This window comes from Nyctibius grandis, chromosome 10, assembly GCF_013368605.1.
Source record: "Nyctibius grandis isolate bNycGra1 chromosome 10, bNycGra1.pri, whole genome shotgun sequence".
Taxonomy (NCBI): domain Eukaryota; kingdom Metazoa; phylum Chordata; class Aves; order Nyctibiiformes; family Nyctibiidae; genus Nyctibius; species Nyctibius grandis.
Window position 1 is genome coordinate 9,622,347 of NC_090667.1, and position 12,939 is coordinate 9,635,285.

At 45.4% G+C, this 12,939-nt stretch overlaps 1 protein-coding gene across 3 annotated transcripts in view; it reads left to right on the forward strand.

Annotated features, from left to right (window-relative positions):
- NSD1 (nuclear receptor binding SET domain protein 1) overlaps positions 1–12,939 on the forward strand; it is a 65,179-nt gene that overhangs the window by 1,409 nt on the left and 50,831 nt on the right. The window lies entirely within an intron of this gene.

Below are 12,939 nucleotides of genomic sequence, written 5' to 3' on the forward strand. Positions count from 1 at the left end.
GAACGCTGTCAGACGGCTTCTCTTTGTCTGGCCTGGCTTGAGGTACCCGAGCTGTGGGACTTTGGCGCTGGCCAGGGAGGGGCTGTGTCATGGCCTGACGGATCTCATGGGCAGGAACCCTTGCCCGTTATTCAGGCTGACTTTTTTTTCCCCCTCCTAATTTCATTCCACACTCACAAATTCTTTTAGTTTGTTTTCTAATGTGCTTAATAAGAAGCAAAACTGACTGAACTTCTAAGAGCTCTGAAAGGAGTTAGATACAGCCAACTTTTGTGTTTAACGTGTTTTTGAATGCAACTATAATTTTTGGGTGGTTTTCAGCGTGACTTTTTATTTGCAGATATGTATGTATATTTCCTGCAGTTCTGTAGGGTTTTGTGTATTTCTTCAATATGTTTTTGCAAAGTTGAGGTTCCTTACTGGAGGATGCTCTGGGTTTTAAGTATAACTTGATGCAAGGTGTGAAGATTAACTCGTGTGACAGCACTGACACCGAAACCATCTTGCTCTGTTTAATCTCAGTAGAGCCACTGATGCCGGACAGATGCCACTGGTGCATGAAGCACTTGGGGAGAAATCCTTGCTTTCACCTGTATTTGTTGGGGAACACACAGTGTTCCTGCTCGGTGCCCTGGGAGGTGGGGGAGCACTTGTCGCAGAGTGCCCAAGGAAGGGGCGATTTCAGGAAGATGCTGACAGCGGCTTAATTTGTTTGTGGCATGGATAGGCTCAGCTCTGGCTCTGGGTGGTGGATCCTCTTGAGTGTTGCTTGGGAAGAATCCCTCTCCTTGTGGAGACTCAGTCTTTAGTCTTTGGGGGTGAGAGGCTGCTGTCAGTCTGAGGTTTGTGCATATACTTAGCTTTGTTTTGCAGAGCAAAGCAGGGATCTCTCAGCAGACATGTGCTCAGTGATGCGGTTGTGGGAGGGTCTCACTTTGTAAACAGAAGCTAGCAGAGGTACTTTCACAACACTTGCCTCTGCTGTCAGTGGCTTTACAATGTGCTCCGCAGAGCTGCAGCTTGTACGGTGACAAAACTGTGCTGGTGATCGAGCCTGGTATTTGAATATGCAATGAGGGGTTGACTTTTCAGTAAAACTGCCTTCCTGTCTGCCGTAGTACGGCATTAACCTTGCTGAATAGATCTGGTGAATCAAAAACATAGCTGCGTTCAGAAGAAAAGAAAATACAAAGGAAGAAAAGCATTTTTTAGACAGCCTGTGATCGTTCTCTCCTTGAGTCTTGCTTTCTTCCTTTAGTAAGTAGGTGCCAGTTGTCTGAGTGGTCCTTCATTTTAGCCCTTCTGCTTATGGGATGTGAAGAAAGAGGGATTTTTATCTGTGCCGTGTTACCAATGAGACGGTTAAAATCTTTTAATTGTTGAACATGACATAGTAGCTAGAAATAACCAGGCTTGCTGCTCAGATCCTGTGTTCATGTAGGCATTTCATTCCTGTCTCATTTGTATTTGGGTAACTGGAATCAACTTTTTTGAGAGCCTACTGAAACTTAAAAAACTAAAAAAAAAAATCCTGAAACAACCACAACCCCCTGGGTGTTCTGCACTGCTATTTTTAGGGTGGCTTGTCATAGCTGGGCTACCCTTTCAGTTAATCCCTTTTACCTAACCTGACAATGGAGCCCCTCCACCGTAAAGCAGGACTTTCTTGGAGCTTTTCTTGAAGCTCACAGCTTTGAGCATCCCCACTGCTGCTCTGACTTCCTGTTTGGCCAAGAGGAAGCACACGTCTCGGACAGAGGTCCGTCTGCCCCTTGCAGGCTTTGAATTTTTTCACAATTGCAAATTTTGAAAAGGCTGATTTCCAAAATGTTAAGAGTGATTCTGGCAGAAGGGCCGGCATTTGGTTTGGTCTTCAGGGGATGCAAAGTCCAGCATTTAGGTAATGCCTCTGGGTGGTTGGGGTGTCAGCAGGTATTGTTTTGCATGGGGATTTGTTAATAGCCCTGGCATCCGTTGGGCTCAAACATTGCCCCCAACAGAGGAGAGGTTGCTCAGGTAGCATTGAGTTGTAAAGAGGGATGTGCATATTCTGAAGTGAAGTTATTTGAAGTGTTGAGTTAATCTTAGTTAAGGTTGACTGAAGCTCTCCACGCTCCCAGCGGCTACTGATAGATTTTGTGTTGGAGAGAAAGAAATAATAGCAGTGCTTCTTGGGCCTGTTTTTTCTGCTCCAGATGTGACATTACTGTGACCGCTGGCAGCCGGTGGCTTACCTCCTTGTGCACATGGCGTTAATGTCGGGTTATCGCCATTTAAATTGAAAGGGATGGTTGTTTTTTAATTTCTCTGTTCTTTACTATCCTGACACGATGGTAAAGCACTTTTCTGGCCTTTGCAAGTCATAGAGGACAGCGTTTTATGGATTTGGGGGGAGAATTGGGCCCAGGCTCCAGTGCTGAGGAGGGCACACGCAGCCACGTGTAAGGTCTGAGCGCCGTAGGTATTGCTTGAACTTGGTTGCTGAGGAATTGGGGCAGGTGGACTTGTTTCTGACAGAACTCTTGTGCTGAAGTTTTGCTTTTTTTACGTAACTTTAAGTGCCATGTTACTTGGCATTCTCTTTGCCAGTTACTGATTTTTGATTGCTGTACCCACAAAGTATGTTAGAGCCATTTAGTTCGCAGAGTTGAGCCCTCGCAAGCAGGGAGCTGTTGGATTCGGGTACATGTGTGCCCCTCCTGGTGCGTGTACGTTGTGCAGTGTTCGATCCCGGGTTACGCATTCACGAGCTGTTTTTTCCACAGGACCCTGATGGCTTCAGGCTGCGGGATGTGCAGAGCTCGCGTGAGACGGTTGCTCAATGTGGCTTTTTATTCTTCTAGTACTATTTCCTTGTCGTCCAGCTCCACGTTGTAAGAGTGAGGAAATGAGGTACAGGGAAAGCCAGAGCCAGAGCTTTCATCGCTGCGGATGGCTGCTTCCAGTGCCTAGATGCAGGGAATGAGTAGGGCATGTGTGTAGGGCTCCTGGACGGCTTTTGCTTTACCAGAACCACGCCGTATGCAACGCGTTAAAAGTTCCGAAGGCCAGCAAAGTCCTCTCTTTAAGCCTAGAATTAAGCCGTGATGAACTTCAGAGTTCTGTTGCAACTTGCAGCTGTGGGAGAGTACTCTCGTTATAAAGTGTTTGTGTCCCTGTGTGAGAGTTTCTCTGGTTCTTCGTTTATTAACTGACATGTCTAGTGCCATTTCTCTCTTCGCTAAAAATAAAATAAAGGAACCAATGCCACGTGGTGCTTGCTACTCCTGTAAATGTTTCTGAAAGAATCTCCTACTACAGACTGTTGATTTGAGGTGTAACTAACTGCTGGTAATGTTATATCCCTGAGATACAATAGGCATGGCAGTGGTTTGTTTGAGCAGGGAACATAAATTTCCTTGGTCAGTTGACATCTTCCTGGTGGGGAGATTAATTCCATTTGGCTGTCTGTGCTTCCTGCGGGCACGGTCTCCCTTTACATGCACCTGGTGAGACCAGGCTCTCCGTGTGCTGCTGTCCCTGTGTGTCTGATCTTGTGCACACCCCTCCTTGCCACTAAGTTTTACGCTGCTTGGAAGACCTTATTTTTTGTTTCAGAAAAGAGTGCATAGCTGGATCTCACCTGGCTGTGCAGTCTGCTGGCATCCACCGTGCCCCGTACTGAAGTACATTCATGTCTCAAGCAGATCTAAACTTACCTGCAAAGGACTTCAGCTGTGGTGGGCATCCAGAAGGGATATTTCCACGGTTAGGGCACTGTCCTGGGCTGCGTTACTGCTCGCCCATAAATTTTTGCGGTCCTTGATGACTCTGGTGCTTTCTTGATGTGATAGCGCTGCCTTGCCTCTTCGTTGTGGCTGCGATGTGTGAGTAGGTGGGTGTTAAGACGCTGCCACAGCAGGACAGTGTCCCCTAGTGTGAGGAGCAGCTCATTTTGAGTGACAGCAGTTTTTTGAACAGTCTGTGGGATCTAGAGCTCTCCTGCACAGCAGATTGGATCCTGTCAGTAGTTATTCTAGCATTTGACTGCGATTGCTCTTACTCTCCTTGTCCCATTTGTGTTTGTTCTCTAATCTTGTTTGCTGATTAGGTGCAAAATATCTGTTTGTGTGTGTGATGTTACAGAAAATAGGGTGGTTTCTCTAGTGAGTGTGGATGTTTGGCTGTCTGTCGTGTGGTGTGAAATTTGAATGATCGGTGCCTTCGCAGCTCATACGGGGCTGTGCAGCTCTGCAGCTGAATGCGTCTGTGTGCAAACAGCAAAACCAGAGGTGTGTTCTTGCAGATTGGACACTCTCGAAGGTGAGGTTTTACTGAATATAGTTGCAGAAAGCTCTGTGTCGTTTCTTCTTTCTAGATTTAAAACTTTTTTTTTTTTTAAAGCTTGGCTAAGAGAGACTTTGTTCAAGCGATGTCCTGGTTACCATACTGTCCACAGTCATAAATACTTCAAGTCTCTTGTGAAGATTGTTGCCAGAGGAGTGTAGACTTCACTCAGCTATTCAGCGGTGAAGTTCTGCTCTATGCAATGTGGTGTACTTACTACATTGCCTGCTACTGTTACAGGAAATAAGGGCCAATAGTAGCAACAAAATGAGCTTTTACAGGTGCTTTTTTAGGATGCGTGCTACCTCTGCTAATCATCTTTGTATTTACTTGCTGGTGATTTCCTCTGGAAAAGTCCATCTCCCAGAACTTGAACCTTTTTTTCTAACAAATCTTACGTTGTTGAGGGTACGATGGTTGTAGTTCTGCTGTTACAGCTTCTTCCAAGCCCTCGCTAAAATCGATGGTAACGGCCGTGTTTGATGCTGTAGCAGTAGTGCTTGACTCCAGGGCAGCATATTTCTGTTTTGCATGGATTTGCTGATTGCCTCGTGCAGTGTGGCAGCTTCTCATTGCACCCTGTTCCCAGAAGTGGGGTTAAACCGTGTGATGTGTAAGAATTATTAGTTTGTTTTTTTTTTTTTAAATTTCCCTATGTTAACTGAACAAATCTGTAGCTCACCGAAGAGGTGTCAACTCTGAATATGATTAACAAGCTACTTGAGCCCCAAGAAAAAAAAGTGATATTTTCTGAGTTGTAATTGAGACAGTATTTCTTAAAAAGACATTCTTAACTCAAAAATCAGTATTATGGGTGATAATCAGCTTTCAGTCTAGTTGCTTAGAATATACTTCTGTTTTTCTTGCCTGTGACTGACAGCTTCTTGCATATAGTAATTTTGATTGTTTTTTCAGTTACTTGCTCTGGCATTGAGAAGGGCCCAGGGAATAGAAACACCTGAAGAAAGAAACTCAAGCCTAGCACGGCGGGGTTTGTCCTGTTTTTTTTTTTTTAAAAAAATCAAGTTAATGCTATTTTTAATAGCAGAAAAATAGGACCTATGTTTTGTTCTGTCTGCATGGAGCCATCTGTGCTGTGCAATGCAGCCTTCGCTCAGTAAAATGGGAGTTAAATCCTTTATGGTGGTTAAGGCATTGCCAGGATTTCCAACTTAATGGGTGGAAAAGGTCTGTAAGAGAGTCTGCTTTGAATTAGAGCAGCAGTTTTCAACCTCCATTGATTTGTGGACCCCTAAACACTTCCCAGGTGCAGACTCTTGTCTAGTGAATTTAGACCTATCAACAATAGCCTTGCTTGCTTTCGTATAACTTCATGGCATTGGGGTATTTTTCTGCGGCTGTGAGTTTGCAGACTGCTGAGGTACAGAACACGTCGCAAATGTTATTTGCAATGTCTGACCTGCGTGAATTTTGTGTGGAGTCAAATGTAACGTTGCGTTTGTGCTGTGGGTCGCTGCTGGAGCAGGCTGGGGTGACATCCCCTGCCTGACTTGCTGCTGTCACGTGTTGCAAGAATGTTTGATAAAAGTTGGAGTTTGCTTTGCTGCAAGAGTTACTGGAGGTTGAAATGTTACTTGCAGGTGTGTTGGTGTGAGTGGGGTGTTACTGGTTAAGGTCAAGCCTATGTTGGAAACTACAAGGTGTGGGGACTTGGCGCTAGTGCAGAGGGTGTAGGGCTTTGTGGTGTGCTGTGGGGCAGGACTGTGACTGGTCACTGGCGTTGCCAAACCACCGCTCCGTGGGAGGGCTGCAAAGAGCAGTTCATGGTTTCGCCTGCGGGGAAGGTCAGAGGCAGGTGCACGTCGTGTGTCCTGTGCTTTTAAGGTTTGGAGATGCTCAAGTGTAGTCCTTCCAGTTGTGCCTGGGGATTATAGGAGCCTCCTTGCTAAGTCTGCAAGGTTTGCTGGTGGTGCAGGAGCTGGGTGCCAGTGGGAGTGTTACTGAGGACACGTGCATGGTGTAGGTGTGTGTTTGGGCTCCCTGAGAAACAAGTCGTGCTTCTCCCAGCAGGTGGCTGCAGCAAGGGAGCTGGATGGTAGCACGAGGGAGTTTGTCATGCTGGCAGAGTTGTGGTGCCGTGCAGAGGCAGACTGGAAGGTGGAGAGCTGGGTGTCCCACTGGTTCAGTCCTGGGAAGGAGCACAGGCGTTGCTTTGGCTGATCTGGGTGGGTGCTCCCAACGCCAGTGCCCAGGAGAGGGGAGGGTGCTGCTGTGTGTTGGAGGCAGAGGCCAACACCCTGGCAGGTGCCAGCTGAAGTTCTCTGTTCTTGTTAAATTAGAAATCTGGTTTCAGTGGGGCTACTCACAGTAGGTTTGCAGCAGTGATTAAATGTGCAACAGAAATAAAGATGGACTTGGTGCACATCCATCTCTCATGTGTCCGAAAGCATTGATGAAGCCAGGAGGAATTTCAGCAGCGTGCTTTGCCTCTATTGAAGGATGGAAAAGCACTCGTTAAAGTTGATGTGTTGACTTTCTGTAGTTATCATTAAGATTGAATCAAGATTTATCTCACCCGGGTCTTTGGAAGAATGGCAGAAGGAAATTGGGAGAAAAATCCTTGTGGTTCATCTCTCTTTCCCAGGACTTGTGAGGGCAGGCTGGCCATGGCCAGGCACTTTCACTTCTGTCTCTAGCACAGCTCGAGCAGCAGGTTTGTACTAAGTTGACCCACTCATCTTGTTGCCCGGTTTGGTTGTAGCCTCAGCAGTGATGGAGCTGCACGATCCACAAACAAATGGCTTGTCCCGCAGCCAGCGGCGTCCGCCTGCTCCCTCTTGGGGGCTGAGTTGCTGCCATGGCTCTGTGCAAAGCAGCAGATCTGCAGGTGGAAGGGAGGCTGCTTGTGATGTGTGTGGCATCGGGGAAGGGAGCAGTTTCGGAGTGCTGTGGGTGGCTGAAGCGCAGGGAAAGGACAGTGTGTCTCCAGTCCTGGAGGCTTCCCTGTGTCCCTCTGTGTCCTTATGGGGTGCAGATGGGTGGAGTGCTGGAGTAGGGAGCAGCAGGTAGGGTTGCCAAGCCAAACTTTGTGTGAGTTCTTGGTAGGGAACTTGTTCTGTGCGTTACATGTATCAGACAGCTGCGAATGCTGCTGGGGGTGGCACGTTCACACTGCTGGGGTCTTCCGAAAAAAAACCAACCAACCAACCAAAAAAAACCCACAAAACCAAAAACTACAGTTTTATAGGTAATCAAATAGCAGTGTAACTTGTATTAACTTTCAGACACTCATCAGAACTAACACACTGGGGACTTGTTTTACGTTTTCAGACATGCAGAATTTGACTTTTGTGTGTGAGAAACCAGAAGTGTTGGGTTGGGTAGAGCAATCCAACGCAGTGTTGCGTATTAGCCAAAGGATGGGATGCCTTTTGGTTTGGTGTTTTTTAGGAAAAGTGAACAGAGAATTCCTTGCCCAGTAGTATCTCAGCACACCAGAAACCTCCAGCTTTTTTTTTCAGCTCCTGTGGGGCCTCCGGTGCTGAGCATGCAGCAAGGCTCTTGCCCTGAGCCCTGCTTGAAGCTTCCATGTTCCTCTTGTTTTGGAGGAGTGTATTCATGACTTTCCCTCCCACTGTTGGTGGAAAGGTAGAAACCTGCCTGTTGCCTAATGCGAGAAGGGCAAGGACCAGGGTGGTTATCTCCCTTTTAATAGTTCCTCCCCTTGCCCTGATGTTAACTTTGTTGTTTGGTTTTCCCAAGCACCTGTTCAGAGTTGTTTCTTACTACTCTGGCTAATGTGATGACTGCCCACAGATTTCCAAATAGCAGCAGTGAAACAAATCAGATTCCTCTTAATTTTAGTTGGCTGTCCTCTCACAGTATGCATGTGAGTATGTTTAGGAAGCTGGATTCACAATATAAAGGTTAGGAACCCTCTCTGAAGCATAAGTTTGCAGGACCTGATGATTGAAGCATGAACCTTCCTCAGGGCATGGCTCTAAGTGTGGTTATAAAGAAATGAATAAGCACAAGATAAGTTTATTGCACTGCTAGTGTTCAAAAATTCTGATTTCATTTTTAGTAGGGATTCAGCAAAAGCAGTTGAAATTTTAAGTGCAAATTAAAACTTAATTTTATGTGAATAGAACATTTATCATTTTCTTTTTGTTTTGAGAAAATGATTCAGTTGGGCAGAGGGGATTTGCATGCTGAATACCACCTCGTTTTGAGGAGGTTATAGTCTTGTGTAAGTGGCATCTTTGCATTTGGACCAACGAGGTGGGATTGTGCCTTCTTCTCCTGCGGGCAAATCATAATTTCTGGAGAAGATTAAATTTGCAAGCCCCGATTAAATGTTTGTTGCTTTTAAAGAAGCCCATGGAATTAAAAAAAAAACCAAACAGCCAAACCAAAACAACCAACAAGCAAGTGTTAGTTATACATTTAATTCAACCCAAACTCACAGTTTTTAGCTGTTAAGGTTCTAATACAGTATTCACTCTGCACTGCGTGTACACGTTGTTCTCTAGTACTGCTTCATTCTGGTTACGGCTTAAGCCGTAATTGATAGAGTTTACGTATATAAATTAGAATAGCCAAGTTTAATTTTGCGCAATTTGAATCTGTTTTTCATGTCATGGATTTAGAAACTATTTCTGAAAACGAACGTTGCGTTTATCAGATGGCTCGTTTGTGAATAATTTGTTTGATAATGTAAAGGAACACAAAAGTAAGGCTGAAAAGGGGGCAGATCTGATGACCTGGTTTCAGTTTGGTTTTTTTTTGCTAGTTCTCTGACATAAGATATTTGTTGATATTTGTCCTTTGTGAGACTTAGCAAAGTTCTGGTAATGCCTTTGGTTCCTCTCTTGCTTGAAACAATTAGTGCTGATAAAAAGACCCAGATTTAAAGAGAACTTGGTTTATCATTTAAATGTATACAGATAAGCAAGCGTGAGGGTTTTTCCTGTGTTTCAGGCTCCTGGCAGTGGTTTGAAATCCGCTGTGTGTTTGTGTGTCTGTGGATTTCTCTCCACTGGGGGTCTGGTGAGATCGTACCCCTTCTCTCCCACTCCTCCTGCCATCCTCAAACCTCACTGTGAGGTGCGTTCCTGGTTATTAGGGTGCTGAAGTGCCAAAGCTTTCTATCGCACCGCTCTTCTGTCCAGTCCAGAAGGAAAATTATCTCTGTTGGGAAAATGAAACAGGGATGCTGTTAACCAGTTATCTTGGTGTCTGAGGCTTGGTGTTCTCATATCAGTATGTTCTTTTTTTTTAAATCTGTACATTTATGACTCCTGAACTTGACAGAAATGCTTCAGGATATATGAATTACCCCGTGTAGTGCAGTCAGCTCTCTTTATTTTAACCTTTCACGGTCGTTCATACGTACGTAGCACCCTTTGCATTTGGAGGCTGCCGCAGCCTGGAAGAGGGTACTAAAAACTAGCCAAAGACAACAAATACCCACAAGCACGCAGATAACAGAAGTTTGGCTTGTATCATAACCTCTGCTGTAATTTTTGCTAGTGAATATTTAATTAGTGAGTATTTAACACTTCTGTGTGATAATGATCCCAGATAAGAGGTAGTATACTTTTTCAGACATGAATGTAGGTCAGACGCCTGTTTGCTTTTCGCTGCAGTGCTGAAGCCGAGGGAAGACTGGAGCAGTGGGGGGACAAAGAGCATGTCCCCTGGTCCCCAGCAGCGCGGGCTGCCTGTGAGTTCTCAGCAGGCTTCTCCGACTCCTGTGTTTGACTTGAAGCTTGCCATGAAGGCAAGTGTCAGCGTGAGGATTATTCTGGTGAGAGTGGTGATGGTTTCAGCGGATACGCCATGCAGGTGTTGTGGTTTGGGTGGGTTTTTTTTAAACACTTGCTCCAGTTGGGTTTACCCCTTTCTCTGTGCAGGGATTTATTCCTGTTATCTTTCTCATTGCGGGGCGCAGAGGGCTGCTGCTCTGCCTGCACGAGTGCAGGTTCGGCATCACAGCATCTCTCTGTAAAGGCTTAAAGCTCATATGCTTGGTAATGCTACTTTGTACAGAGGAAACGTTGATTGATGACCTCTGCTTGGCTTCAAATGCTTCTTAAGCTATGAAGTAGATATACTTTAATTTTCTTTCCATTCTATGTTTTTTCAACCCATTTGGTTTTGATTTCAGAAAAGCTTCTTTAAAACAAGAATCTTTGCTAATGAGAATTTATGTTTTGGCTTTCATCACAAGCAGTTATTAATTTCAGTTCTTGACTTTGCTTCAGTATTGTTCTTAATCTCATCTCCTTTTTATCTTTCCATGCAACATTCCCAAGCAAAGATTATTTCCCAATTCCTGTTGTCTTTACTTCTATCTGTATTCATTCATTTCTAAGTGCATGAGTGTTTGAGCTGAGTGAAATAATGAACAGGGGATCACTTAGACTTCTTTCCACCCTTCCATCTTTAAGAGCAGGACGGTGGTAGGAGTTGTGCTTTTAACGATCTCTGACTGTTGGCAGCAGTCATGGTATGAGAGCTGCAGCCATCGCTGCTTCGCTTCTATGACCGGAGTTAAAGGATCTGGACCTCCCTCCCATGACAGGAGCTCTACAGACTCAGGACAGGAGGATGAGCCTGAGCTCAGAGGGCTGAGGTTGAAGCTGCTCAGCTTTTCCTTAAATTGTAGGTTAACTCAATGAGGTTGAACTTCAGATGGAGGGAAGCACCATCGTGTGAAAACTTTTGGAATAGTTTTAGCAATGCCCTTCCAGGCTAGTTCTGGGAGAGCTTTCAATAGAGAGAATTCACGCCAGTTGCTGCCTCTCCTTTGCGATGTCAGAGGGTGAATAACCTGTTGTTGTGTGATGGTGACGTGGCAGGAGTTGGGAGCAGCATGTCCTAGGCACAGCGTACCTGTGACACCAGCCGTGTGGTTGGTTGTGTTAGTGGATATGACTTCAGGCAGAGTGTCTGGCCCAGACTAATCCAGGTGCCTTCAAATGTCATCTCTCCCTCAAGTTTACTTTGTTAGATTTATATTTTTTTTTACTGGTACAAAGAGCTGTTGATCTTCAGCCAGTTCAGTCATATCTGGGGGTGGGTTGTTGGCTTGTAGGAATTAGGTGAACTCCTTGTCATCTCGTCCTGTTCAAGAAAAAAATGATCATTGGACTTTAATGAAAAAAGGGTGGTGATGGGGGAAGACAGTGGGCTGACCCTCACTAGGCTTCCAGTTCTAACTAATAAGTAGGTTTTGGGAACAGCTTGGTTGCAGTCCTGGGGGTAGATGGGCTGCAGGGAGAAGCATGAGAGTTGCTGCCCCAGGAATGAGAAGGTTTGAAGAGAGCACTGGAAGCTTATGGGGCAGAGTTGTTGCTGCCTTCTGCCCCTGGCACTGATGTACGCACCGGCGCGTGTGCAGGGTGGGACTTACCTGGCAGCTACTGGTGTGGCGAGATCTGCTCACGAGATACCCCGTGCTCCTGCTGCAGGGCCCTGGGCAGGTATCTGCTGCGCTTCCGCCCACGTGCTCAGTGGAAAAGGCTATTAATGTCATTGTTTATACTGTATTGTTTGATTATTGTTTGGATGTGCCTCCTGCTTTTATTTTGTTCCTTGGCTTTGATTCTGTCCATTTCTTGCCTGAAACAGGCTTGGCAAGATCTTCCTCCGTTATTCTTGGGGGTCAGTGGCTTCCTTCTTTCTTTCTCACGCACAATCTCTTTTGAGGCCCCAGCCTTTCTCTAAAAGCATGTTCTGTCTCTTGCTTCATTGAATGATGTCATTTTATAATTAAATCAGGAATAAACTATAATAGGGCTATTTTGGCCGAGCATTTCCATGATGGCTTTCCAAAGCAGGTCTGAATTTGAAGTTTGCAGGACTACAACGGCTGCAGCTCGGTGCTTAGACTCTGGACAGCTGAGCTCTTTGGGTACACGATATTGAAAATCCTGGTGTGTAACAGTATATATATCTGCCCCTTTGCGTGCAGTTTGGTCTTACTGTGGCTCTGCCAAGATGATCACATCCCCAGTCATGCTGTTGGGGCACGTGGGGTGTCTGCAGCCATGCCATGCTGTGCTGGAGATGATGGTACTGCTATAGTTGTTGCACAGAGAAGACCAGTGCTGCAGGAAGGGTGCACACCATGGCTTTCAGCATGTGTGTGTCTTTGTGGACTTGTGCTTTGTAGCCAAGGGTGATCACTGGATAAGCGTTATTTTTGTCACTTTTTAATGATGTGGTTATTTTAAAGGGAAGAAGATTAGAGAGAGACAGGTAAGGACCAACAGTATGTGTATAGTAATAAAATCACTTAGAAATGTAAGTTTTGTTTGCTCAATCGATGATCTTAAAGGTCTTTTCCAACCTAAAAATGATTCTGTGGTTCTCTGTGTATTTGCCTTATGGTGAGAATTTCAGGAGGGCAGAGATACTGCTTGTGTAGTTGTCTTGTCTCTGAGAAAGCCCGCTTTCTCGTGAAATAACCAAAAGTCAGTGCTCAGCTTCACTTCATGCATTACAAAGACTGGTGTGTTGGGCATAGTACAAATTCAGGAGGTGGCTTTTGAAGTGGAAGTGTTTGCGTAATCCATCTGCTGAACCTCGGTTTGTGACCCCTTCCCCAGTGATCACTGGTTGTTTGGGGTCTTACATTGGTGGAGA